Below are 26,609 nucleotides of genomic sequence, written 5' to 3'. Positions count from 1 at the left end.
GCTGCAACTTTCACTTCTCCTAATTCTTCGTTGAGTTCCGACAGTATAGATCCAGTCAAATTTGTTGTTTTACTGTATGCACAGGCCAGCTTAGATATCTCCTTCTTCATTCCAGTGGCAAGTCCAGGAACCGGTGGGATGAATGCAGCTAAAACTGCAACAGCACCAGGATCTTTGTTGAAGTTTTTTGATGATCATCTTCTGGAATGACTCTTCCAGAGAATGGAGATGTTGGAAGTTCTTCTTCATATCATATCTTAATTCGTTTTCTGGGTAGCCAAATTAGGCTTTGATCCTCTGTATAAACACAAACAAACCCTTGGCCCACACTTTGATGTGCCCTTTATACCATTGTGAAGAACTTATTGGAAATCACCACACAGGAACTGCTTTTTTTTTTTTAAGGGAAACGAATATTATCAGAAAAATGTACTTCCATAGCTGATCATCTGACACCATTTAAATGATCAAAATTAAGGATATTTAAAGCATGCATTAATCGGTGATTTGAAGTTAGTTTTATCCTATCAGGGAGTAACCACTTTTCTTTTTTTTTATCATTAATCTACGATTACATGAAGAACATTACGTTTACTAGGCTCTCCCCTATACCAGGTCCCCCCCACAAACCCTCTTACAGTCACTGTCCATCAGCATAGCAAAATGTTGTATAATAACTTCTTGTATTCTCTGTGTTGTACAGCTCTCCCCTTTCTCACATCCCCCCATTATGCATGCTAATCATAATACACCCTTTCTTCTTCCCCCAACTTATCCCTCCCTACCCACCAATCCTCCCCAGTCCCTTTCCCTTTGGTACCTGTCAGTCCATTCTTGAGTTCTGTGATTCTGGTGCTGTTTTGTTCCTTCAGTTTTTCCTTTGTTCTTATGCTCCACAGATGAGTGAAATCATTTGGTATTTCTCTTTCTCCACTTGGCTTATTTCACTGAGCATAATACCCTCTATCTCCATCCAGGTTGTTGCAAATGGTAGGATTTGTTTTCTTCTTATGCCTGAGTAATATTCCATTGTGTATATGTACCACATCTTCTTTATCCATTCATCTACTGATGGACACTTAGGTTGCTTCCAATTCTTGGCTATTGTAAATAGTCCTGCGATAAACATAAGGGTGCATCTGTCTTTTTCAAACTGGAGTGCTGAATTCTTAGGGTAAATTCCTACTAGTGGAATTCCTGGGTCAAATGGTAAGTATTTTGAGCGTTTTGAGGAACCTCCATACTCCTTTCCAGAATGGTTGAGCTAATTTACATTCCCACCAGCAGTGTAGGAGGGTTCCCCATTCTCCACAACCTCGCCAACATTTGTTGTTGTTTGTCTTTTGGATGGTAGCCGTCCTTACTGGTGTGAGGTGGTACCTCATTGTGGTTTTAATTTGCATTTCTCTGATAATTAGCGATGTGGAGCATCTTTTCATGTGTCCGTTGGCCATCTGTATTTCTTTTTTGGAGAACTGTCTGTTCAATTCCTCTGCCCATTTTTTCATTGGATTATTTGTTTTTTGTTTGTTGAGGTGGGTGAGCTCTTTATATATTTTGGACGTCAAGCCTTTATTGGATCTGACATTTAAAACATATTCTCCCACACTGTAGGGTACCTTTTTGTTCTATTGATGGTGTCTTTTGCTGTACAGAAGCTTTTCAGCTTAATATAGTCACACTTGTTCATATTTGCTCTTGTTTTCCTTGCCTGGGGAGATATGTTCAAGAAGAGGTCACTCATGTTTATGTCCAAGAGGTTTTTGCCTATGTTCTTTTCTAAGAGTTTTATGGTTTCATGACTTATAGTCAGGTCTTTGATCCATTTTGAATTTACTTTTGTGTATGGGGTTAGACAATGGTCCAGTTTCATTCTCCTACATGTAGCTGTCCAGTTTTGCCAGCACCATCTGTTGAAGAGACTGTCGTTTCACCATTGTATGTCCATGGCTCCTTTATAAATTTTAATTGACCATATATGTTTGGGTTAATGTCTGGAGTCTCTAATCTGTTCCACCTGTCTGTGGCTCTGTTCTTGTGCCAGTACCAAATTGTCTTAATTACTGTGGCTTTGTAGTAGAGCTTGAAGTTGGGCAGTGAGATCCCCCCTACTTTATTCTTCTTTCTCAGGATTGCTTTGGATTTCGGGTCTTTGGTGATTCCATGTGAATTTTTGAACTGTTTGTTCCAGTTCATTGAAGAATGTTGCTGCTAGTTTGATAGGGATTGCATCAAATCTGTATATTGCTTTGGGCAGGATGGCCATTTTGACGATATTAATTCTTCCGAGCCATGAGCATGGGATGAGTTTCCATTTGTTAGTGTCCCCTTTAATTTCTCTTAAGAGTGACTTTTAGTTTTCAGGGTATAGATCTTTCACTTCTTTGGTAAGGTTTATTCCTAGGTATTTTATTCTTTTTAATGCAATTGTGAATGGAGTTGTTTTCCTGATTTCTCTTTCTGTTAGTTCATTGTTAGTGTGTAGGAAAGCCACAGATTTCTGTGTGTTAGTTTTGTATCCTGCAACTTTGCTCTATTCCGATATCATTTCTAGTAATTTTGGAGTGGAGTCTTTAGGGTTTTTTATGTACAATATCATGTCATCTGCAAATATTGCCAGTTTAACTTCTTCTTTACCAGTCTGGAGTCCTTGTATTTCTTTGTTTTGTCTGATTGCCATGGTGAGGACCTCCAGTACTATGTTAAATAACAGTGGGGAGAGTGGGCATCCCTGTCTTCTTCCCGATCTCAGAGGAAAAGCTTTCAGCTTCTCGCTGTTCAGTATAATGTTGGCTGTGGATTTATTATATATGGCCTTTATTATGTTGAGGTACTTGCCCTCTACACCCATTTTGCTGAGAGTTTTTATCATGAGTGGATGTTGAATTTTGTCAAATGCTTTTTCAGCATCTATGGCGATGACCATGTGGTTTTTGTCTTTCTTTTTTTTGATGTAGTGGATGATGTTGATGGATTTTCGAATGTTGTACCATCCTTGCATCCCTGGGATGAATCCCACTTGGTCATGGTGTATGATCGTCTTGATATATTGTTGAATTCAGTTTGCTAATATTTATTGAGTATTTGCATGTACATTCATCAGGGATATTGGTCTGTAATTTTCTTTTTTGGTGGGGTATTAGCCTGGTTTTGGTATTACGGTGATGTTGGCTTCATAGAATGAGTTTGGGAGTATTCCCTCCTCTTCTATTTTTGGAAAACTTTAAGGAGAATGGGTATTATGTCTTCTCTGTGTGTGTGATAACATTCAGAGGTAAATCTGTCAAGCATGGGGGTTTTGTTCTTGGGTAGTTTTTTGATTACTGTTTCAATTTCTTTGCTCATAATTGTTTTGTTTAACTTTTGTGTTTCTTCCTTGGTCAGTCTTCGAAGGTTGTATTTTTCTAGGAAGTTGTCCATTTCTTCTAGGTTTTCCAGCTTATTGGCATAGAGGTTTTCATAGTAGTCTTTAATAATTCTTTGTATTTCTGTGGAGTCTGTCATGATTTTTCCGTTCTCATTTTTGATTCTGTTGATTTGTGTTGATTCTCTATTTCTCTTAATAAGTTTGGCTAGAGGCTTATCTATTTTGTTTATTTTCTCAATGAACCAGCTCTTGGTTTCATTGATTTTTGCTGTTGTTTTATTCTTCTCAATTTTCTTTATTTCTTCTCTGATCTTTTTTATGTCCCTCCTTTTGCTGATGTTAGGCCTCATTTGTTCTTCTTTTTCCAGTTTCGATAATTGTGATGTTAGACTATTCATTTGGAATTGTTCTTCCTTCTTCAAGTTTGCCTGGATCGCTATATACTTTCCTCTTAACACTGCTTTCACTGCGTCCCACAGAATTTGGGGCTTTGTGTTGTTGTCATTTGTTTCCATATATTCCTTGATCTCTATTTTAATTTGTTCATTGATCCATTGATTATTTTGGAGCATGTTGTTAAGCCTCCATGTGTTTGTGAGCCTTTTTGTTTTCTTTGTACAATTTATTTCTAGTTTTATACCTTTGTGGTCTGAAAAGTTGGTTGGTAGAATTTCAATATTTTGCAATTTACTGAGGCTCTTTTTGTGGCCTAGTATGTGGTCTATTCTGGAGTATGTTCCATGTGCACTTGAGAAGAATGTATATCCTGTTGCTTTTGGATGTAGAGTTCTATAGATGGCTATTAGGTCCATCTGTTCCACTGTGTTGTTCAATGCCTCCATGTCCTTACGTATTTTCTACCTGGTGGATCTGTCCTTTGGGTTGAGTGGCGTGTTGAAGTCTCCTAAAATGAAAGCATTGCAGTCTATTTCCCCCTTTAGTTCTGTTAGTATTTGTTTCACATATGCTCCTGTGTTGGGTGCATATATATTTAGAATGGTTATATCCTCTTGTTGGACTGAGCCCATTATCATTATGTAATGTCCTTCTTTATCTCTTGTTACTTTCTTTGTTTTGAAGTCTATTTTGTCTGATACTAGTACTGCAACCCCTGCTTTGTTCTCTCTGTTGTTTGCCTGAAATATGTTTTTCCATCCCTTGACTTTTAGTCTGTGCATGTCTTTGTGTTTGAGGTGAGTTTCTTGTAAGCAGCATATAGATGATTCTTGCTTTTTTATCCATTCTGTTACTCTGTGTCTTTTGATTGGTGCATTCAGTCCATTTACATTTAGGGTGACTGTTGAAAGATATGTAGTTATTGTCATTGCAGGCTTTAGATTCGTGGTTACTGAAGGTTCAAGCTTAGCCTCTTTAGTATCTTACTGCCTACCTTAGCTCGCTTATTGAGCTTTTATATATACTGTCTGGAGATTCTTTTCTTCTCTCCCTTCTTATTCCTCCTCCTCCATTCTTCATATGTTGGGTGTTTTGTTCTGTGCTCTTTTTAGGAGTGTTCCCGTCTAGAGCAGTCCCTGTAAGATGCCCTGTAGAGGTGGTTTGTGGCAGGCAAATTCCCTCAACTTTTGCTTGTCTGTGAATTGTTTAATCCCTCCTTCATATTTAAGTGATAATCGTGCTGGATACAGTATCCTTGGTTCAAGGCCCTTCTGTTTCATTGCATTGAATATATCATGCCATTCTCTTCTTGCCTGTAGGGTTTCCGTTGAGAAGTCTGATGATAGCCTGATGGATTTTCCTTTATAGGTGACCTTTTTCTCTCTAGCTGCCTTTAAAACTCTTTCCTTGTCCTTGATCTTTGCCATTTTAATTATTATGTGTCTTGGTGTTGTCCTCCTTGGGTCTTTTCTGTTGGGAGTTCTGTGTATTTCCGTGGTCTGTTAGATTATTTCGTCCCCCAGTTTGGGGAATTTTTCAGCAGTTATTTCTTCAAAGACATTTTCTATCCCTTTTTCTCTCTCTTCTTTTTCTGGTATCCCTATGATATGGATATTGTTACTTTTGGATTGGTCACATAGGTCTCTTAATATTGTTTCATTCCTGGAGATCCTTTCATCTCTCTCTATGTCTCTTTCTTTGCATTCCTGTTCTCTGGTTTCTATTCCATTAATGGCCTCTTGCATCTTATCCATTCTGCTCATAAATCCTTCCAGAGTTTGTTTCACTTCTGTAATCTCTTTCCGGGCGTCTGTAATCTCCCTCCGAACTTTATCCCTTAGCTCTTTTATATTTCTCTGTATCTCCATCAGCATGTTTATGATTTTTATTTTGAATTCTTTTTCAGGAAGACTGGTTAGGTCTGTCTCCTTCTCACGTGTTGACTCTGTGTTCTTTGTCTTCCTGTAATTTTGCCTTTTCATGGTGGTAGAGATAGTTTGCAGAGCTAGCATGAGTGACGGCTGGAAGAACTTTCCTTCTTGTTTTTGGAAGAAGGTTTTTGGAAGGTTTGTGGCCTTCCTCTCCTTGGAGAACAGTGACCTCTAGTGGCTTGCTCTGGGCAGCTGCATGCCAACAGGGCTTCTGATTCCTGCCGGGCTGCTATGGCGTTTACATCTGCTGTTGCTTTGGGCGTGGCTTGCCTCGTGCCACTGCTCCTGTATGTTGGAACTTCATTGGAGGGGGAGTAGACAGGAGGCTATTTATCTCCGTGAGGGGCCTCCGTGCTCCTTGCTTCCCTGGGGGTTAGAGTGCCCAGAGATCCCCAGATTCCCTGCTGCCAGACTAAGTGTCCCAGGACACTTCCTTCTGGTTTTGGTGTCCCTGTCCCTTTAAGACTTCCAGAAAGCACTCGCCAAAAAAAGAAAAAAAAAAAAGCCTCTCGCTTTTCTTTGTCCCCGGGCACCAGCCTCATGGACCTTCTCACAGGTCTTGCTGTCCTGTTTCCCTAGTATCCAGGACCACACGCATGCACTGTGTCTGTGCTCTGGTCCGGATGGCTGGGGCTGGGTGTTTAGCAGTCCTGGGCTTCCTCCCTCCCAGCTCCGACTCCTCTTCTCCCACCGGGAGCTGGGGGGAGGGGCACTCAGGTCCCGCCAGGCTGGGGCTTGTATCTTACCCCCTTCATGAGGTGCTGGGTTCTTGCAGGTGTGGATGTAGTCTGGGTGTTGTCCTGTGTCCTCTGGTCTCTATTCTAAGAAGAGTTGTCTTTGTTATATTTTCATAAACATATGTGGTTTTGGGAGATTTCCGCTGCTCTACTCTCGCCGCCATCTTGGCTCCTGTAAGTTTATTTTTTATTAACATTCCACATGTAAGTGAGATTATACAGTATCTGTCTTTCACTGTCTAATTTCACTTGTATAATGCCCTCATACTTCATCCACATTGTTACAAATGGCAGGATTTCCTTCTTCATGACTGAATAACAATTATATATATATATAAAACAATTCCTTTATTCATCCATTGATGAACACTTAGGTTGTTTCTACATCTTGCCTATTATAAATAATGTTGCAGTGAACATAGTGTTGCAGCTATCTCTTCAAGATAGTGATTTTATTTCTTTCAAATATACACCCAGAAGTGGAATTGCTAGATCATATGGTAGTTCCATTTTTAATTTTTAGTAGTCACCATACTGTTTTCTGTAGTGGGTATACTAATTCACATTTCCACCAACAGTGCACATGGATTTTCTTTTCTCCACATCCTTGCCAAAGTGTTGTCTCTTGTCTTTTTAATGATAGCCTTTCTAACATGTATGAGGTGATGTCTCATTGGGTTTTGATTTTTATTTTACTGATGATTAGTGATGTATAACACCTTTTCATGTACCTGTTGGCCATCTCTCATTCTATAGGTTGCCTTGTAATTCCCTTGGTCATTTATTTTGCTGTGTAGAAGCTTTTTAGTTTAATGTAGTCTTGTTTACTTTCATTTTTGTTGCTTATGTTTTGGGTGTGAAACTGAAAATAATTCATTGCCAAGACCAATATCAAGGAGTTGTTTCTCTGTTACTTCTAGGAGTACTATGGATTTAGGTCTTAAATATAAGTCTTTAATCCATTTTGACTTAATTTTTGTGAGTTGTGTAAAATAAGAGTCCAGTTTCATTCTTTTGTATGCCCCAGAGTTTGGCAGGCTATAGGCTGGAGTTAGTGATTAGGTATGCTGCTTGCTGCCTGTTCTTCCCTGTTTAGCAGGTTTGCTGACTGGTCCTTTTGGTCAAGAAGGGCCTCCAACTGTATCCCACAGATGAGAGAAGCTAGAGACTGTGTTCTACAGTTAGGGTCACTGTCCCTACTCCCTTCTCAGGTGGGGCTATTGGCTATGCTCTGTGACTAGGTGACATCACTGGCTGGGCTCCCTGCCTGAGTAAGGCTGTGGGCTGTGTTAGCAATCATGTAAGGCTGTAGGTTATGCTTTGCTTCTGGGTAGGGGATTGGCTGGGATCCATGGCCTGTCAGAACCATGTGCTGGATTCTGATGCTCTCCATGGTTTCTGTTAAGGCTTCCTGGTTATGCAGGGCCAGAATCTATACTTCATAATTTGATTGGCTTTGTTCCCTGCCAAATCATGCCTTTAGGATGGGCTCTGCCACTGCCTGAGTTCTCTGGTTAGGCTTCCTGGTCGGGGGTGCTGAGAACTATATTCAGCAGCAAATAGGACTTTGAATTTGTTTTCCTACCCAGGTGATGCTGCAGAATGATCTTCATAGCCAGCTCAGCTCACTGGCTAGTGACCCAAGCCAGGCAGATCTACCCTCTGAGCTCCCAAACCAGATAGCACCACTGGCTCAGCTCTGCAGTAGGCCGAGATACTGGCTGAGGTCTCTTCTTGAGCACTGCTGTAAGTATGGCTGTAGGATGGGCTACACAGCTGCCTTTGGTTCTCTTGTTAGTCTTAGGTACATATAATGTTATAGTCAAACAAGTGTACATGTGTTATCCATCTTGCACTCAGCATCTAGGTCAACTAAATTGGTTATGTTCTAAGCCCACTATTACCATCTACTTATATGAGATAGGCCTCTGTATTTTGTTGTTGGCCATTGGCAGGCTCATCTTGATAAGTGAGGTTTATGGGGTAGCCAGGCTAAGAGAGTTATTATGTTATGAGTACTAAAATCAGATTGGTGGAAGCAAGCCCAGCATATGGTTAAATTTGCCATCATATGTGTTCCTGTGGAAAAGGCTATATGCAGGTTTGATTTGGTGGACAATTGTATGTTCCCCCTTTTTCAGATTGGTATACATTGGTGTTTTGGTTTCTTACGCAATTCCAGTTGTAAATGACATCAGTGTGTTTCCATGATTATGGCATAAGCCTTGCAGGTACTCTCAGAGCTTTTTTTTAAAGTTGTTAATTTAACCACACACCAAATTAGATCCTAAAATATGGGGCATTCACATATGAAATCCTCATAGATGGGCCACATTATTGCAAAAATAGACCCCAATTATATTGTACATTTAGCCGATTTCTGTTCCTGTTTATCACAACATTGCTGTGTTTTAGTGGGGGACCACCTACTCCATTTTTTCTGTTCTAGCAGGAACTTTTCTAGAACAGCTGTCTGTATAGCTTGAATAGCCTCATGGTGGTCTCATAGGACATAGTAGTGTGACAAAACCAATACATTTCCTAGGTTAGCCTTACTACTAGGCTTCTCATTATCATTTCTATATCCCATAAGGTAGGGTATGTTTTAGGACCTCCCAGAAGAATAACTTTGGGTATCAGTTTCCTTCAAATATTTCTCAAGTCCTTATTAACAGTGATGTTTGTAGGCCTAGCAGATTTTACAATAGCTATAAGCAAGCAGTTGTCAATTTGGGTAAAGACTCCCATGTATAAAGTGGTTAGTTTCATGGGAGTATGTTTTTCATGAATATTGTCCTTTCAGTAATATCCGGGAGCTATGATTATTTACGATGGGCAAACAACATTGCTTTTGTGTTATGTAAAATTTGCACTTAATATTGTGAGAAGCTTATGTTAGGGAATAATTTCCAAGCTGTTGTACTCCCTGATATTTCAGATACACCTTGGCCTAAGCATGATTATGTAGAATACACAGCCTTCCTTATAACATATTAATTATTGGTCAGGAAAGAAGTCCATGGTGAGGTGGTCTTGGCCACGTGGTTAGTGCAGTTTCTCTCAGCTTCAATAAATGGGACTTAACGCTGGAGGGGGAGGCAGATCATTATAATCTATAGGAAAACGTCATTCCCTATAGGAACAGAGGCCAATAGGTGTAAGAGTGTACAGTATTGGCAGGATTTTACATTCATCTTCATGCCAGGCATTGGTAAAAACTATAATTTTATCTCTGTAATCCAGTAAGGTTTGTTGGTATTGGCTCTGGATTACAGCATTTTTTTTATTTGCTTGCACCAATCACGAGCATCTTGATTGTAATATTGGGTACATACTATTTCTAGGCATTCCTTAAATGAGACCAATAGGTAGTGACCAATTGCTCTATTTGTTTGATGGTCTTAATAATAGTAGATTGCATCTGATTTGAAATAAAAGTTGGCACATGGGGCTTAGAAAGCATTTACAACTCACAAATTGTAACTTAAAGTCTGGTTTAGCCAGAAAGAGTGATGTTAGTAGTAGTACAGATCGGTGGAGGAGTGCTAAAGTGTTGATGTCTGTGGTTTGTTAGTAGAATTGACCAGCCCAAATAGCCAACAACGTGGTATACATTTTCTCCAATCTGACCCATGTTGTGTGCTTCTCTGTGGCATTCATGTGGCATACTGTTTCCAGACATACCTTATCAACTGTAGAAAGTATAGTTCAGGCCTAGGGTGATCCACCAATGAATGTATAGTTGACACTGGAAAAAGTCGGAAGGGGCACAGCAACAGAGTAGGGATTAAAGTCAGAGGTCATTTGTAACCAGCACTAGGAAATCTGGTTGTCCAGACTGTGCCTATTTGTGTTACTCAGCCAAATGGTGATTAGTTCCACCTCTTGAATTTTTAAGTCCAGGTTTGCTCAACATTGCCTTTAGTAGAGCAAATGCACGGGCAGCATGTGAAGACACCTCTTCAGATAGTGGTGGGTGGTTTACTCAGCTGAGATTGGATCATATGTGGACACAGGCTGAGGATGGTCCCAGAGTCAGTAGTCCACATCAGGTCCTTGTAAAGGACTGATGGGGAAATAACTCGGCTCTGTATTTTTCTGTAAGGAAGAAGGGAAATATGAAAATACCAGGTGGATATTACTTTGCTGTGGATGGCAATGTCAGGTCTCCCGTGTCTGACAAAGTTGGTAACTGGGTTGTGTCTGTTATGAGTGTATATACCAGCAAGGCTGATATCTCTGTTATTGGTCTCGTTATTTGTTGTGGATTTCAATATGGTGTAGTTATGTCATAGGGAGGCATATGGATTAAATGTAATCAGGACTATGAGCAGTATTTTTGGCCACTTGAAGAACCTTTGTTCTCTAAGATCTCTCAATAGTCCTTGTTTTAGAAGCTCATTACATCTTTCTATGATATATGCTGTCATAGGACAGGAGGGTAGGTGAAAAGCCCAATTAATATCATTTTGTGATTCCCATTGTTGCATTTGCTTTGCAGTGAAGTGGAAACTTTGATCTGACTGTGCAACTATGGCACTCCCAAAGGCTGTAAAAGCTGACCCTCAATATCATCAACATGTTATCCTTGCATAGGTAAGCCAGTCGAAGGCCTCTGTAGGTAGCCATCATTGCTAAGGGATATTTAATGGCTCTATTTGCTTTAGGGAGAAGCCCAATGAAATTGATTTGCCAGTTCTGATGTGGTCCTTCTCTTCCCATGCAGTAGGTCCAGTGTCTAGATTTATGACATGTGTTATTGTCCTTAATAGCTTTGTGTAAATGTCTCTTTCCTAGTTTGACTCCTCTAGTAACAATCTATTTTTGCAACCCCTTGATGCCCAAATGCCTTGACCTCTGGTGTGCTTACTGACAGAAGAATTAGAGTGGCTCATCCCAAAATTCTGGGGACTCTCCCTCCATTAAGAGGCTTACCCAGTTTGGTGGTTTGGTTAATCAGCTTTAGTATTATATTGTGCCTTCTCTGTATTGCTACGTGTGAGCTAAGATATAGTACACCAAGATGCACAGACTAGGACCAAGTGTGGTGATTTTTTTCCACATCTTTTTATTGCAAATGTCTCAGCCTTGTATTTTCTGTCCTTGATATTGCAGAAGTCCTGACCAAGTGGTAACCAACTAGCGACCAACCAGGGATCAGTGAAAATATGAAGCTTAGGAAAAAGTTTGTCAAGGGAATTCTTTATTGCTAGGAATATTACATGCAGCTCAGCCCATTGGGAAAGTGTACTGTTTGAATAAGGGTGAATTTTCTGAATTGAATTGTCTGTCACCCCTTCACTCAGTGCTTACTGCATCAGTAAAGAAATGCAGTTACAGGGTGGAGCCAAGATGGCGGCATGAGTAGGACAGTGGAAATCTCCTCCCAAAAACATATATTTTTGAAAATACAACAAATACTACAAGCCGCAGCTCGGCGGGACCCGAAGCCCCTCACCCCAGCTCCCGGCGGGAGGAGAGGACTCGGAGCTCGGAGGGAGAGGGAGCCCAGGACTGCTAAACACCCAGCCCTAGCCATCTGCACCAGAGCGCAGACACAGTGCATGCATGGGATCCTGGATACTAGGGAAACAGTACAGTAAGACCTTTGAGCAGATCCTGTAGCCAGCACCCCTGTGACAAAGAAAAGCGAGTGCTTTTTGAAAGTCTTAAAGGAACAGGGACCCCACAGCTGGACGGAAGCATCCCGGGTCACAGTCCAGCAGCTGGAAATTCCAGGGAACTCTGTGCACACTAACCCCCTGGGCAACAGCTCTGAGACCCCTCATGGAGGTGAACAGCCAAACAGTCCCCCGCCCATTACCCCTCCGGGGCCCTGCCATAGCAGAGTAGCAGCCTGAGGGTGGCAACACCCACAGCAAGGGAGCTTCCTCTGTACCGGCTGGGCAAGATACAGAGACCCAGACTACATGCAATTGCCCAACAAAGCCTCTAGGGGACGCAGTTGTCCCAGTAAAGAAAAGCCAGGAGCAAGTGGAAAGTCGTGGTTCTGCCAGCTGACAGACGAGTCAATAGCTCATCATTGCACCTACCAACATGAAAAGGCAAAATAATTTGATCCAGACAAGACTAACCCAGACAGCTTTGACATCTTCTACATCTTCCCCTGAGAAGGAACCTGGGGAGATAGATTTAACCAGTCTTCCTGAAAAAGAATTCAAAACAAAAGTCATAACCATGCTGATGGACTTGCAGAGAAATATGCAAGAACTAAGGAAGGAGAATGCAGAAATAAAACAAGCTCTGGAAGAACTTCAAAACAGAATGGACGAGATGCAGGAGACCACTAATGGACTAGAAAACAGAGAACAGGAACACAGAGAAGCTGATGCAGAGAGAGATAAAAGGATCTCCAGGAATGAAAGAATTCTAAGAGAGCTGAGTGACCAATCGAAACGGAACAATATCTGCATTATAGGGGTACCAGAAGAAGAAGAAGAGAGAAAAGGGGATAGAAAGTGTCTTTGAAGAAATAATTGCTGAAAACTTCCCCAAACTAGGGGAGGAAATGGCCTCTCAGACCACAGAGGTACACAGAACTCCCATGACAAGGGATCCAAGGAGGGCAACACCAAGGCACATAATAATTAAAATGGCAAAGATCAAAAACAAGGACAAAGTATTAAAGGAAGCCAGAGAGAAAAAAAAGTTACCTACAAAGGAAACCCCATCAGGCGATCATCAGACTTCTCAACAGAAACCCTACAGGCCAGAAGAGAATGGCATGATATACTTAATGCAATGAAACAGAAGGGCCTCAAACCAAGAATACTGTACCCTGCACAATTATCATTTAAATATGAAGGAGGGATTGAACAATTCCCAGACAAGCAAAAGTTGAGGGAATTTGCCTCCCACAAACCAACTCTACAGGGCATCTTACAGGGACTGTTCTAGATGGGAACACTCCTAAAAAGAGCACAGAACAAAACACCCAACTTATGAAGAAGGGAGGAGGAGGAATAAGAAGAGAGAGAAAGAATCATCAGACCGTGTTTATAATAGCTCAATAAGTGAGTTAAGTTAGACGGTAAGATACTAAAGAAGGTAACCTTGAACCTTTGGTAACCACAAACTTAAAGCCTGCAATGGCAATAAGTACATACATTTCAATAATCACCCTAAATGTAAATGGACTGAATGCACCAATCAAAAGACACAGAGTAATAGAATGGATAAAAAAGCAAGATCCATCCATATGCTGCTTACAAGAGACTCACCTCAAATCCAAAGACATGCACAGATTTAAAGTCAAGGGATGGAAAAAGATATTTCATGCAAACAACAGAGAGAAAAAAGCAGGTGTTGCAATACTAGTAACAGACAAAATAGACTTCAAAATAAAGAAAGTAACAAAAGATAAAGAAGGACAGTACATAATGATAAAGGGCTCAGTCCAACAAGAGGATATAACCATTCTAAATATATATGCACCCAAAACAGGAGCACCAAGATATGTGAAACAAATACTAACGGAATTAAAGGAGGAAATAGAATGCAATGCATTCATTCTGGGAGACTCCAAAACACCACTCACCCCAAAGGACAGATGCACCAGGCAGAAAATACGTAAGGACACAGAGGCACTGAACAACACACTAGAACAGATGGACCTAATAGACATCTACAGAACTCTACATCCAAAAGCAACAGAATACACATTCTTCTCAAGAGCACATGGAACATTCTCCAGAATAGACCACATACTAGGCCACAAAAAGAGCCTCAGTAAATTCCAAAAGATTGAAATCCTACCAACCAACTTTTCAGACCACAAAGGCATAAAACTAGAAATAAATTGTACAAAGAAAGCAAAAAGGCTCACAAACACATGGAGGCTTAACAACACGCTCCTAAATAATGGATCAATGACCAAATCGAAATGGAGATCCAGCAATATATGGAAACAAATGACGACAACAACGCAAAGCCCCAACTACTGTGGGACACAGCAAAAGCAGTCTTAAGAGGAAAGTATATAGCAATCCAGGCATATTTAAAGAAAAAAGAACAATCCCGAATGAATGGTCTAATGTCTCTATTATCGAAATTGGAAAAAGAAGAACAAATGAGGCCTAAGGTCAGCAGAAGGAGGGACATAATAAAGATCAGAGAAGAAATAAATAAAATTTAGAAAAATAAAATAATAGCAAAAATCAGTGAAACCAAGAGCTGCTTCTTCGGGAAAATAAACAAAATAGATAAGCCTCTAGCCAGACTTATTAAGAGGAAAAGAGAGTCAACACAAATCAACAGAATCAGAAACAAGTAAGGAAAAATCACAATGGACCCCACAGTAATACAAAGAATTATTAGAGAGTACTATGAAAACCTATATGTTAACAAGCTGGGAAACCTAGGAGAAATGGACAACTTCCTAGAAAAATACAACCTTCCAAGACTGACCCAGACCAAATACCAGGAACAAAATTGAAGCTGTAATCAAAAAACTACCAAAGAACAAAACCCCCGGACCATATGGATTTACCTCGGAATTTATCAGACATAGAGAGAAGACATAATACACATTCCCCTACAGTTTTTCAAAAAATAGAAGCAGAGGGAATACTCCCAAACTCATTCTATGAAGCCAACATCACCCTAATACCAAAACCAGGCAAAGACACCACCAAAAAAGAAAACTACAGACCAATATCCCTGATGAATGTAGATGCAAAAATACTCAACAAAATATTAGCAAATCAAATTAAAAAATACATCAAGATGATCATACACCATGACCAAGTGGGATTCATCCCAGGTATGCAAGGATGGTACAAAATTCGAAAATCCATCAACATCATCCACCACATCAACAAAAAGAAAGACAAAAACCACATGATCATCTCCATAGATGCTGAAAAAGCATTCGATAAAATTCAACATTCATTCGTGATAAAAACTCTCAACGAAATGGTTATAGAGGACAAGTACCTCAACATAATAAAGGCCATATATGATAAACCCACAGCCAACATCATACTGAACAGCGAGAAGCTGAAAGCTTTTCCTCTGTTATCGGGAACAAGACAGGGATGCCCACTTTCCCCACTGTTATTCAACATAGTACTGGAGATCCTAGCCACAGCAATTAGACAAAACAAAGAAATACAAGGAATCCAGGTTGGTAAAAAAGAAGTTATACTGTCACTATTTGCAGATGACATGATGTTGTACATAAAAAACCCTAAAGACTCCACTCCGAAACTACTAGAGCTAATATCGGAATTCAGCAAAGTTGCAGGATACAAAATTAACACACAGAAATCTGTGGCTTTCCTATACACTAACAATAAACTAATAGAAAGAGAAATCAGGAAGGCAATTCCATTCACAATAGCATCAGAAAGAATAAAATACCTAGGAATAAACCTCACCAAGGAAGTGAAAGACCTATACCCTGAAAATTATAAGACACTCTTAAGAGAAATTAAAGAGGTCACTAACTAATGGAAACTCATCCCGTGATCATGGGTAGGAAGAATTAATATCATCAAAATGGCCATCCTGCCCAAAGCAATATACAGATTCGATGCAATCCCTATCAAACTACCAACAGCATTCTTCAATGAACTGGAACAAATACTTCAAAAATTCATATGGAACCACCAAAGACCCCGAATAGCTAACGCAATCCTGAGAAGGAAGAATAAAGTGTGGGGGATCTCACTCCCCACCTTCAAGCTCTACTACAAAGCCACAGTAGTCAAGACAATTTGTTACTGGCACAAGAACAGAGCCACAGAACAATGGAACAGAATAGAGACTCCAAACATTAACCCAAACATATATGGTCAACTAATATTCGATACAGGGGTCATAGACATACAATGGGGAAATGACAGTCTCTTCAACAGATGGTGCTGGCAAAACTGGACAGCTACATGTAAGAGAATGAAACTGGATCACTGTCTAACCCCATACACAAAAGTAAATTCAAAGTGGATCAAAGACTTGCATAGAAGTCATGAAACCATAAAACTCTTGGAAAAGAACATAGGCAAAAGTCTCTTAGACATAAACATGAGTGACTTCTTCTTGAACATATTTCCCCGGGCAAGGGAAGCAAATGCAAAAATGAACAAATGGGACTATATGAAGCTGAAAAGCTTCTGTACAGCAAAGGACACCATCAATAGAACAAAAAGGTATCCTATAGTATGTGAGAATATGTTCATAAATGACATATCCGATAAAGGGTTGACATCCAAAATATATAAAGAGCTCGCACACCTCAATAAACTAAAAGCAAAAAATTCAATTAAAAAATGGGCAGAGGAGCTGAATAGACAGTTCTCTAAGGAAGAAATAAAGATGGCCAACAGACACATGAAAAGATGCTCCACATCGCTTGTCATCAGAGAAATGCAAATTAAAACCACAATGAGATATCATCTCACACCAGTAAGGATGGCTACCATCCAAAAGACAAACAACAACAAATGTTGGCAAGGTTGTGGAGAAAGGGGAACCCTCCTATACTGCTGGTGGGAATGTATATTAGTCAACCATTGTGGAAAGCAGTATGGAGGTTCCTCAAAAAGCTCAAAATAGAAATACCATTTGACCCAGGAATTCCACTTCTTGGAATTTACCCTAAGGATGCAGTACTCCAGTTTGAAAAAGACAGATGCACCCCTATGTTTCTCGCAGCACTATTTACAATAGCCAAGAAATGGAAGCAACCTAAATGTCCATCAGTAGATGAATGGATAAAGAAGAGGTGGTACATATACACAATGTAATATTACTCAGCCATAAGAAAAAAACAGATCCTACCATTCGCAACAACATGGATGGAGCTAGAGGGTACTATGCTCAGTTAAATAAGCCAGGCAGAGAGATACAAGAACAAAATGATTTCACTCATATGTGGAGTATAAGAACAAAAGAAAACTGAAGGAACAATACAGCAGCAGAAGCACAGAACCCAAGAATGGACTAATAGTTACCAAAAGGAAAGGGACTGGGGAGGACGGGTGGGAAGGGAGGGATAAGGGCGGGAAAAAAAGAAAGGGGGCATTATGATTAGCATGTGTAGTGTGGGGGGGGCACGGGGAGGGCTGTGCAACACTGAGAAGACAAGTAGTGATTTTACAGCATCTTACTATGTTGATGGACAGTGACTGTGAATGGGGATGTGTGGGGGACTTGTTGAAGGGGAGTCTAGTAGACATAATGTCCTTCATGTAATTGTAGATTAATGATATCAAAGTATAATTTAAGAAAAAAAGAAATGCTGTTACCTTTCTTGTTCTATGACTGGTGAACCATCACCACTTCAGTCTCTACTGATAAAGAGAAATAGGCATGTCTCAGGTTTTTGAGGAGTTAACTTCAATAGCAAGGCATGTGGCTATTTCTTCGTGGAGTTGTGACACTCCATTAGAGCCTGGTTTAGCTTTCTATTGTGGATAGCACTTCTGTTTTAATTAGGAGTCCTCTGTTGCTGATCCATTTTAACAGAGACCTTTCTCTACTACCTAGGGTATAATAGGAATCTTGGTCTATAGGGTAATTGGCTCTGTCCTAATAAGGGCTTCACTCTTGACAAGTGCCCAGTGTACCACCAGGAGTTGCCTCTCTTGTGGTGACTACCTTTGAGCTGAATCTGGGATTTGCTTGCACTAAAAACCCATGGAAGGCATTTATCTATCCATTTAGTCAAGAGGCTCCAGGAGGCAAATTTTGGGGTATCAGAGATTTCAAATTTAAGGCCTACCCTTGGAGCACTAGTGGGATAGACAAAGTAATAACCTCCTTTAGTTTATCTAATACCTGTTATTGTTCAGATCCTCACTAAAAGTAGAAGACTGAAAAGTAAGTGACTTGATAGATGGAGGACTGTAAATACTGGAGATAAGAAACATGCTGGAGCCAGAATCCAAGCATTCCTGGCAAATGTTGGACCTTCTTTACTATTGTGGAGGTTAAATCACTAGGAGCTTGTCTTTAACCAGATTGGAATTACTTCATCCTTCTGTGTTCCAAATGTAACCCCCAAATTTTAACAGATTGGAAGAGGTCTTGTACCTCATGCAAGGCATTTGCCCATTCCCTCTCAGTAAGGTGTATGCACACAGTTGCCATGGCCTGAGACAGTCTCCTTGGTCAGGTCCAGTAAGGAGAATGTCATCAATATAATGGCAAAGCCGAGTTTCTAGTGGAATGTGGAGCAGGAAGCTATATCCTGTCTGCAAAACATGTATGGTCACAGAGTTATTTACAAATTCTATAGGCAACCAAGAAAAGATATACTTTAACCTTCAAAGGTGAAGGTGAATTGTGACTGGCCCTCAGGCAAAATTTTTACTGAATAGAATATGCTAGTCAAGTCTACAGCTCCAAACCATTTACCTATGTTGCTTCAAATGTTAAGGTGAAGATATCTAGTATAGGTGTCCTAATAAAGAGAACAGCCTTGTTCAGCTCTCTATAATCTATAGTGAGCCTCCACTTAGTAGTGATTTTATAGCACAGAGCATAGCAGGCAATAGAAAGGTCATATTTATAGGTGATTCATTTGGCCTAGAGGAGAGAGACATCACTGTTGCCAGCAATTTTATTTTAGGCCAGGTAAGGATATTGTTTGTAGAAAAGCAAGCAAACTTGACTCTTAGTTTGTCTTTATAAATTTCTATTAAATACAGGGCAGTTATCTATGACTTCTAGAATTGTCTTAGAACATTATGGCTGTTCTGGCCATAAAGGGGACTTATATCAGCAGCCCTCCTAAGGAACAACTGGGTAGTCTCAGGACTTAATTAAGTCTCCTCTAGATTGCCAAGTCATCTTACTGCATGACATGCTGCATACATCTGTTACCTGATAAGCTACTCCAACCTCCCCTACTAATGACGGAGATCTTTGGCCTCAGCTAACATTTTCTATTTACAATCTGCCCAGGCCTTTATGAGGACTATCATAGGATGGAAAAACCCTCCATGCCATAAAAATCCACATCAACAAGGTACATGTGGACGGGTGTCCAAAACTTCCTCTGAGGATTATTCTCACCTTTCACATTGTGTGGGATCCTTTGGTAGAGTCACCATTTTTCCATTCAGAATTATGGCAACTAGTTATTTAATTTCAGCCTCTTAGGTGAAGCTTGTTCCTCACCAAATCCATTCTTTATGACCAAGCAGACCCTTTTTCACTTTGTTTCAGGGTTAGGTCTTTAAGGAGAGACTAGACCTCAGGACAAAAGAAAGGACATGTCTCTTTCTCCAACTGAGAAATAGCCCCTCCTTCTTGGCCCTCCCCTTTTGCCATTTCTATATTTTTTACTTTGCAAGTGGTTACCAGGGAAATAAAGGACAAATTTTCCTCATTACTGTCAACATGGTATTGTGCTGCCTTTCTCTCTAGTGAGCACCAGTCCTCTTCTGCAGATTCTTCCCTTCCATCTCAGCTGCCCCAGAAGTTTAAGCCTGTACCTCATCTTTAGGCAGTATCCTGGTGAGAACCCTACACTCTAATAGAACCCAGCACATGTCTGGTCACTTGGAGCACCTGTTCCTACCGCCCTGAGATTTATCTTACTATGGTTAGCAGATACTAGGTACAGTTTCTCAGGGTATGAAAAACAAGTAGGCCTTAAATGGCTAAAAACTGCTTATTTGGACTATCTTTAAAACAATTGTATGGGTAAAAAACTGAGTTTGGCAGTGGTAGGTATTTTAGTCTAATGGATCCCAGCCTATTATAAAGAAATAAACAATACAGGGCCAATATGCAGGGGCCATCTTTGGCTCATTTCTGTAATACTAATGGAAAATAATAACAGTCACTCTGGAAAAGTTTTTCAGCTTCCTAAACAACTAAATGTGCAACTACTATATGATCCACTAATTGTACTCCTAAGCATGTATGCCAGAAAAATGAAAACTTTTGTTTACATAACCTGCATACTAATGTTCATGGCAATTTTATTCATAATAACTAAAAACTGAAACAATCTAAATGTCCTTCAGCAGATAAAATATTCAGGTAAATAAACTGTAGTACAGCTATACCATCAAATATTACTCCGCAATAAAGAATAATGATACATGCAACACACCTTGCAGAGAATTGTGCTGAAGTTTGAGAGCTAATCTCAAAATGTTATATACTGTATGCTTCCACTTACATAAATTTCTTGAAAAGACAAAATTAGAGGTTAATGGTTAAAATTAATGGTTACCAGGGGTTAAGGACAGGATGGAGGATAAAGGGAAGGGAGGTAAGTGTTGTTATAGAAAGACAACAGGAATACTCCTTAGGGTGTGGGAATTCTATCTTGACTGTATCAATATCATAATTCTGATTGTGATCTTGCACTATAGTTACCCATTGGGGAAGCTGGATAAAGGGTTAATGGGATTGCTCTCTTTTCTTTCTTTTTATTTGTAATTGTGGTAAAATACACATAACAAAATTTACCATCCTAACCATTTTTAAGTATAGTTCAGTAGTATTAAGTATATTTACATTGTACAATCAATCGCCAGAAATTTTTCATCTTACAAAACTGAAAATTATACCCATTAAACAGCTATTTTCCCCTCACCTCATCCCCTGACAACCACCATTCTATTTTTTGTCTCTATGAATTTGACTACCTAGATATATCATATAACTGGAACCATACATTATCTGTCCTTCTATGTCTGGTTTATTTCACTTAGTACAGTGTCCTCAAGGTTCATCCATATGGTAGAATATGTCAGAATTTCTTCCCCTTTTAAGGCTGATTGTATATACCACATTTTTTTTTATCTATTCATCTGTCCATGGACACTTGGATAACTTCCACCTTTTGGCTTTTGTAAATAATGCTGCTGTGAACATTGGTGTAAAAGTATTTTTGAGGTCCTGCTTTTGAATTCTTTTAAATATATACTGAGAAGTGGAACTGACAGATCATATGGTAAATATATTTTTAAATTTTTGAGGAACCACCACAGTATTTTAAAATAGCAGCTATACCATTTTATTTTCGCACTAACAGTACACAAGAGTTCCAGTTTCTCCACATTTTCACCAACACTTGTTTTTGTTTTTTCAAATAGTATCCATCCTAATGGATGTGAGGTGATACCTCATTGTGATTCTGATTTGAATTTTTCTAATGATTCGTGATATTGACTGTCTATTCATATGCTTATTCCCATTTGCATCTCTTGGAGAAGTATCTATTCAAATACTTTGCTGACTTTTTAATCAGGTTGTTTGTTTTGTTGTTTTTGAGTTGTAGGTGTTATTTATATGTATTCTAGATATTAGCTCCTTACATGACAAATTATTTGCAAATATTTTCTCCTATTCTCTGCTGCCTTTTCAGTTTGTTGATTATGACCTTTGATATACAAAAGTTTTTAATTTTTATATAGATCAATATACCTATTTTCACTTTTGTTGTCTGTGTTTTTGGTGTCATATCCATGAAATGCTTGCCAAGTCCACTGTCATGAAGCTTAAAGCCTTTGTTTCCTTCTAAGATTTTATAATTCTAGCTCTTACATTTAGTTATGTTATCCATTCTGAGTTAATTTTTGTATATGGTGTAAGGTAGGGGGCCCAGCTTGATTATTTTGCATGTGGATAGCCCATTTTCCCAGCAATGTTTGTTAAAAAGACTGCCCATTCCCATTCCCCACTGAATGATGTTAGCACTTTCATTATTTGACCATATATGTGAGGGTTTACTTCTAAGTTCTCTATCCTATTTTATTGGTCAGTATGTCTGTCTTTTTCTGGTAATAACCACAGTATTTTTATTAATGTGAAGTTGTAATGTTTTGAAGTCAGAAAGTCTGAGGCCTCCAACTTTGTTCATCATTTTAAAGATTGTTTTGGCTATTTGGGGTCCCTTGAGATTCCATATAAATTTTAGGATGGGATTTTTTCTTAATTTCTATATAAACCACCATTAGGATATTAAAGAGATTGCATTATATCTGTAGATCACTTGGGTAGTATTGCCCTCTTAACAATATTGTGTCTTGCAATCTGTGAACAGGAAATGTCTTTCCATGAAGAAAAGATATATGTATCTTCTTTAATTTCTTTCAACAACACTTTTTACTTTCCTGTATACAACTCTTTTGTCTCCTTGGTTAAGTTTATTCCTAATTATTTTATTCTTTTTGTTAGTATTGTAAATAGAATGTTTTTCTTAATTTCATTTTCGGATGGTTCATTGTTAGTGTATAGAAATGGAGCTGATTCTTTGTGTTTGGAATGCTGAAACTTTGCTGAATTTATTAGTTTTAACATTTTTTTGTAGATTCTAGGTTTTTCTACATTGTATGAAACAAAGATGACTCCTCCTTTGCAATTTGGAAGCTTTTTATATATTGTTCCTGCCTAACTGCTCTGACTGGACTTCCAGTACTAGTTTAAACAAAAATGGCAAGAGTCGGCATCCTTGTCTTATTCCCAACCTTAGAAGAAATGCTTTCAGTCTTTTACCATTCATGTATGACTTTTATTATGTTGAGGTATTGTTCTTCTATTCCCTGTATGTTTAGTGTTTTTTATCATGAAAGGATGTTGAATTTTATCAAATACATTTTCTGATGATGTGCTCTTTTCCCCCATAATTCTGTTAATGTAGTGTATCATATTGATTAATTTTTGCATGTGTTGAAACATTCTTGCATTCTAGGAGTATTTCCCACTTGGTCATGGTGTACAATACTTTTATTATGCTTTTGAATGCTGTTTGCTAGTACTTTGATGAGGAATTTTACTTTAGTATGCATAGAGGTATCAGTCTGTGGTTTACTTTACTGTCTTTGGCTTTGATATTTGTATAATGCTGGCCTCTTGGAATGAGATAGGAAATGTTCCTTCCTCTTCAGTATCTTGGAAGAGTTTGAAAAAGATTGGTATTCATCTTTAAATGTGTGTTAGAATTCACCAGTGTGCCTACTGTTATTTTCTCTGTTAGGAAGTTTTTGATTACTGATTAAATATTCTTATTAGGTATAGGTTTGTACAGATTTTGTCTTTGTTCATGATTCAGTCTTGGTAGCTTATATATTTCTCAAAATTTACCCATTTCATCTAAGGTACGCATGCTGTTGGCATACAATTGTTCATAGTATCCTTTTTCTCCAAAAATCTATCCCTTTCTTTTTCTAAAGCAAATTGGTTGTAATATCCTATCTTTCATTTCTGATTATACTTACTTGAATCTTCTCTTTTTTTCTAAGTTTATCTAGCTGGTACTTGTTCATTTTTGTTGATCTTTTCAAAGAACCTTCTTGATTAAGGTATAAGGTTCAGTTGATGATATGAGATCTTTCTTTATTAATATAAACACTTACAGCTAAAAATATCCATCTAAGCACTGCTTTTGCTGTGTTTTATAAGTTTAGATATGTTGTGTTTCTCATTTATGCCAGATATTTCCTAATTTCCCTTGTGTTTTCTTATTTGACCCATTGATTGGTTAAAATTTTGTTGTTTACTTTCAACATATTTGTGGATTTTCCAGTTTTCCTTCTGCTATTGATTTGTAATTCCATTATATTGTTATTGTAAAACATGCTTTGAATAACTTAATTCTTTTCACTTTTACTAACATTTGTTTTGTGACCTAACACATGGTATATCCTGGAAAATGTTCTACGTGAACTTAGGAAAAATGTTTATTCTGCTGTTCTTTTATTTATATATATATTTGTTTATTTATTATTAAGGTATCATTGATATACACTCTTATGGAGGTTTCACATGAGAAACATTGTGGTTACTACATTCACACATATTATCAAGGCCCCCCCATACCCCATTGAAGTCACTTTCCATCAGTATAGGAAGATGCCACAGAGTCACTACTTGTCTTCTCTGTGCTACACTGTATTCCCTATGATCCCCCCACACCATGTGTACAAATCATAATACCTCTCAATCACCTTCTCCTTCCCTCCCCACACACCCTCACCCACCCCTCCCCTTTAGTAACCGCCAGTCCCTTCTTGGAGTTTGTGAGACTCCTCGTATTTTGTTCCTTCAGTTTTTCTTCGTTGTTATACTCCACAAATGAGGGCAGTCATTTAGTACTTGTCTTTCTCCACCTGGTTTATTTCACTGAGCTTAATACCCTCTAGCTCCATCTATGTTGTTGTAAATGGTAGGATTTGTTTTCTTCTCATGGCTGAATAATAATCTCTTTCTGGTAGTTAATCATTAGTATATACAAATGCAACAGATTTCTGTGTATTGATTTTTATTCTGCAACTTTGCTGAATGCAGTTATTAGTTCTAGCAGTTTTGGGGTGGATTCTTTAGGGTTTTTTATGTACAATATCATGTCATCTGCAAACAGTGACAGTTTAACTTCTTCTTTACCCATCTGGATGCCTTTTATTTCTTTATGTTGTCTGATTTCTGTGGCTAGAACCTCCAGAACTATGTTGAATAAAAGGGGGGGAGAGTGGGCATCCTTGTCTTGCTCCCGATCTTAGGTGAAAAGCTTTCAGCTTCTCGCTGTTTAGTATAACATTGACTGTGGGTTTGTCATATATGGCCTTTATTCTGTTGATGTACTTGACCTCTATACCCATTTTGTTGAGAGTTTTTATCATGAGTGGATGTTGAATTTTCTCATACACTTTTTCAGCACCTATGGAGATGATCATGTGGTTTTTGTCCTTCTTTTTTATTGATATGGTGTATGATGATGGATTTTCGAATAATGTATAATCCTTGCTTCCCTGGAATAAATCCTACTTGATCATGATCAATGATCATTTTGATGTATTTTTTAATTCAATTTGCTAATATTTTGTTGAGTATTTTTTCATCCATGTTCATCAGGGATATTGGTCTGTAATTTTCTTTTTTTGTGGTGTCTTTGGTTTGGTATTAAGAGTGATGTTGGCCTCATAGAATGAGTTTGGAAGTATTCCTTCCCTCCTCTTCTTCTTTTTGGAAAACATTAAGGAGGATGGGTATTAGGTCTTCACTAAATATTTGATAAATTCAGCAGTAAAGCCATCTGGTTCAGGGCTTTTGTTCTTACATAGTTTTTTGATTACCAATTCAATTTCATTGCTAGTAATTGGTCTGTTCAGATTTTCTTTTTCTTCCTGGGTCAGCCTTGGAAAGTTGTATTTTTCTAGAAAGTTGTCCATCTCTTCTAGGTTATCCAGTTCATTAGCATATAATTTTTCATAGTATTCTCTAATAATTCTTTGTTTTTCTGTGGTGTCCATAGTGATTTTTCCGTTCTCATTTCTGATTCTGTTTATGTGTGTAGACTCTCTTTTTCTTGATAAGCCTAGCTAGGGGTTTATCTATGTTGCTTATTTTCTTTAAGAACCAGCTCTTGCTTTCATTAATTCTTTCTATTGTTTTATTATTCTTGATTTTATTTATTTCTTCTCTAATCTTTAATGTCCCTCCTTCTACTGACTTTGGGTCTCATTTGTTCTTTCTCTAGTTTCATTAATTGTGAGTTTAGGCTGTTCACATGGGATTGTTCTTTCCTGAGGTAAGCCTGTATTGCAATATACTTCCCTCCTAGCACTGCCTTCACTGCACCCGCAGATTTTGTGGTGTCGATTTATTATTGGCATTTGTCTCCATATATTGTTTGATCTCTGTTTTTATTTAGTCATTGATCCATTGATTATTTGGGAGCATGTTGTAAAACCTCCATGTGTTTGTGAGCCTTTTCATTTTCTTTGCGTAATTTGTTTCTAGTGTTATACCTTTGTGGTCTCAGAAACTGGCTGGTAGAATTTCAATCTCTTGAATTTACTGAGACTGTTTTTTTTGGTTAGTGTATGATCTATTCTTGAAAATATTCCACGTGCACTTGAGACAAATGTGTATCCTGCTGCTTTTGGGTGGAGTATTCTGTAGATGTCTGTTAGGTCCATCTGTTCTAATGTGTTGTTCAGTGCCTCTGTATCCTTACTTATTTTCTGTCTGGTTGATCTGTCCTTCAGAGTGAGTGGTGTGGTGAAATCTCCTAAAATGAATGTATTGCATTCTATTTCCCCATTTAATTCTGTTAGTATTTGTTGCCCATATTTTGGTGCTCTTATGTTGGGTGCATAGATATTTATACTGGTTATATCCTCTTGTTGGACTGACCCCTTTCTCATTATGTAATGCCCTTCTTTGTCTCTTGTTACTTTCTTTGTTTTAAAGTCT

The 26,609-nt window shown here is 38.6% G+C and overlaps 1 protein-coding gene across 6 annotated transcripts in view; it reads left to right on the top strand.

Annotated features, from left to right (window-relative positions):
* Window positions 1-26,609, top strand: part of ASB12 (ankyrin repeat and SOCS box containing 12) — a 174,973-nt gene that overhangs the window by 78,150 nt on the left and 70,214 nt on the right. For 2 of the 6 annotated variants that reach the window (XM_057495619.1, XM_057495620.1), the window contains one exon: window positions 8,021-8,177. The exons of the other annotated variants lie outside the window; for them this stretch is intronic. The gene's annotated coding sequence lies outside the window, so the exon portion shown is untranslated. The remainder of the gene's footprint in view (window positions 1-8,020; window positions 8,178-26,609) is intronic. 6 annotated transcript variants of the gene reach the window in all.

Source organism: Manis pentadactyla, chromosome X (assembly GCF_030020395.1).
Source record: "Manis pentadactyla isolate mManPen7 chromosome X, mManPen7.hap1, whole genome shotgun sequence".
Classification (NCBI taxonomy): domain Eukaryota; kingdom Metazoa; phylum Chordata; class Mammalia; order Pholidota; family Manidae; genus Manis; species Manis pentadactyla.
Note: the sequence above shows the minus strand (reverse complement) of the source record. Positions and strands in the feature narration are given on the sequence as shown.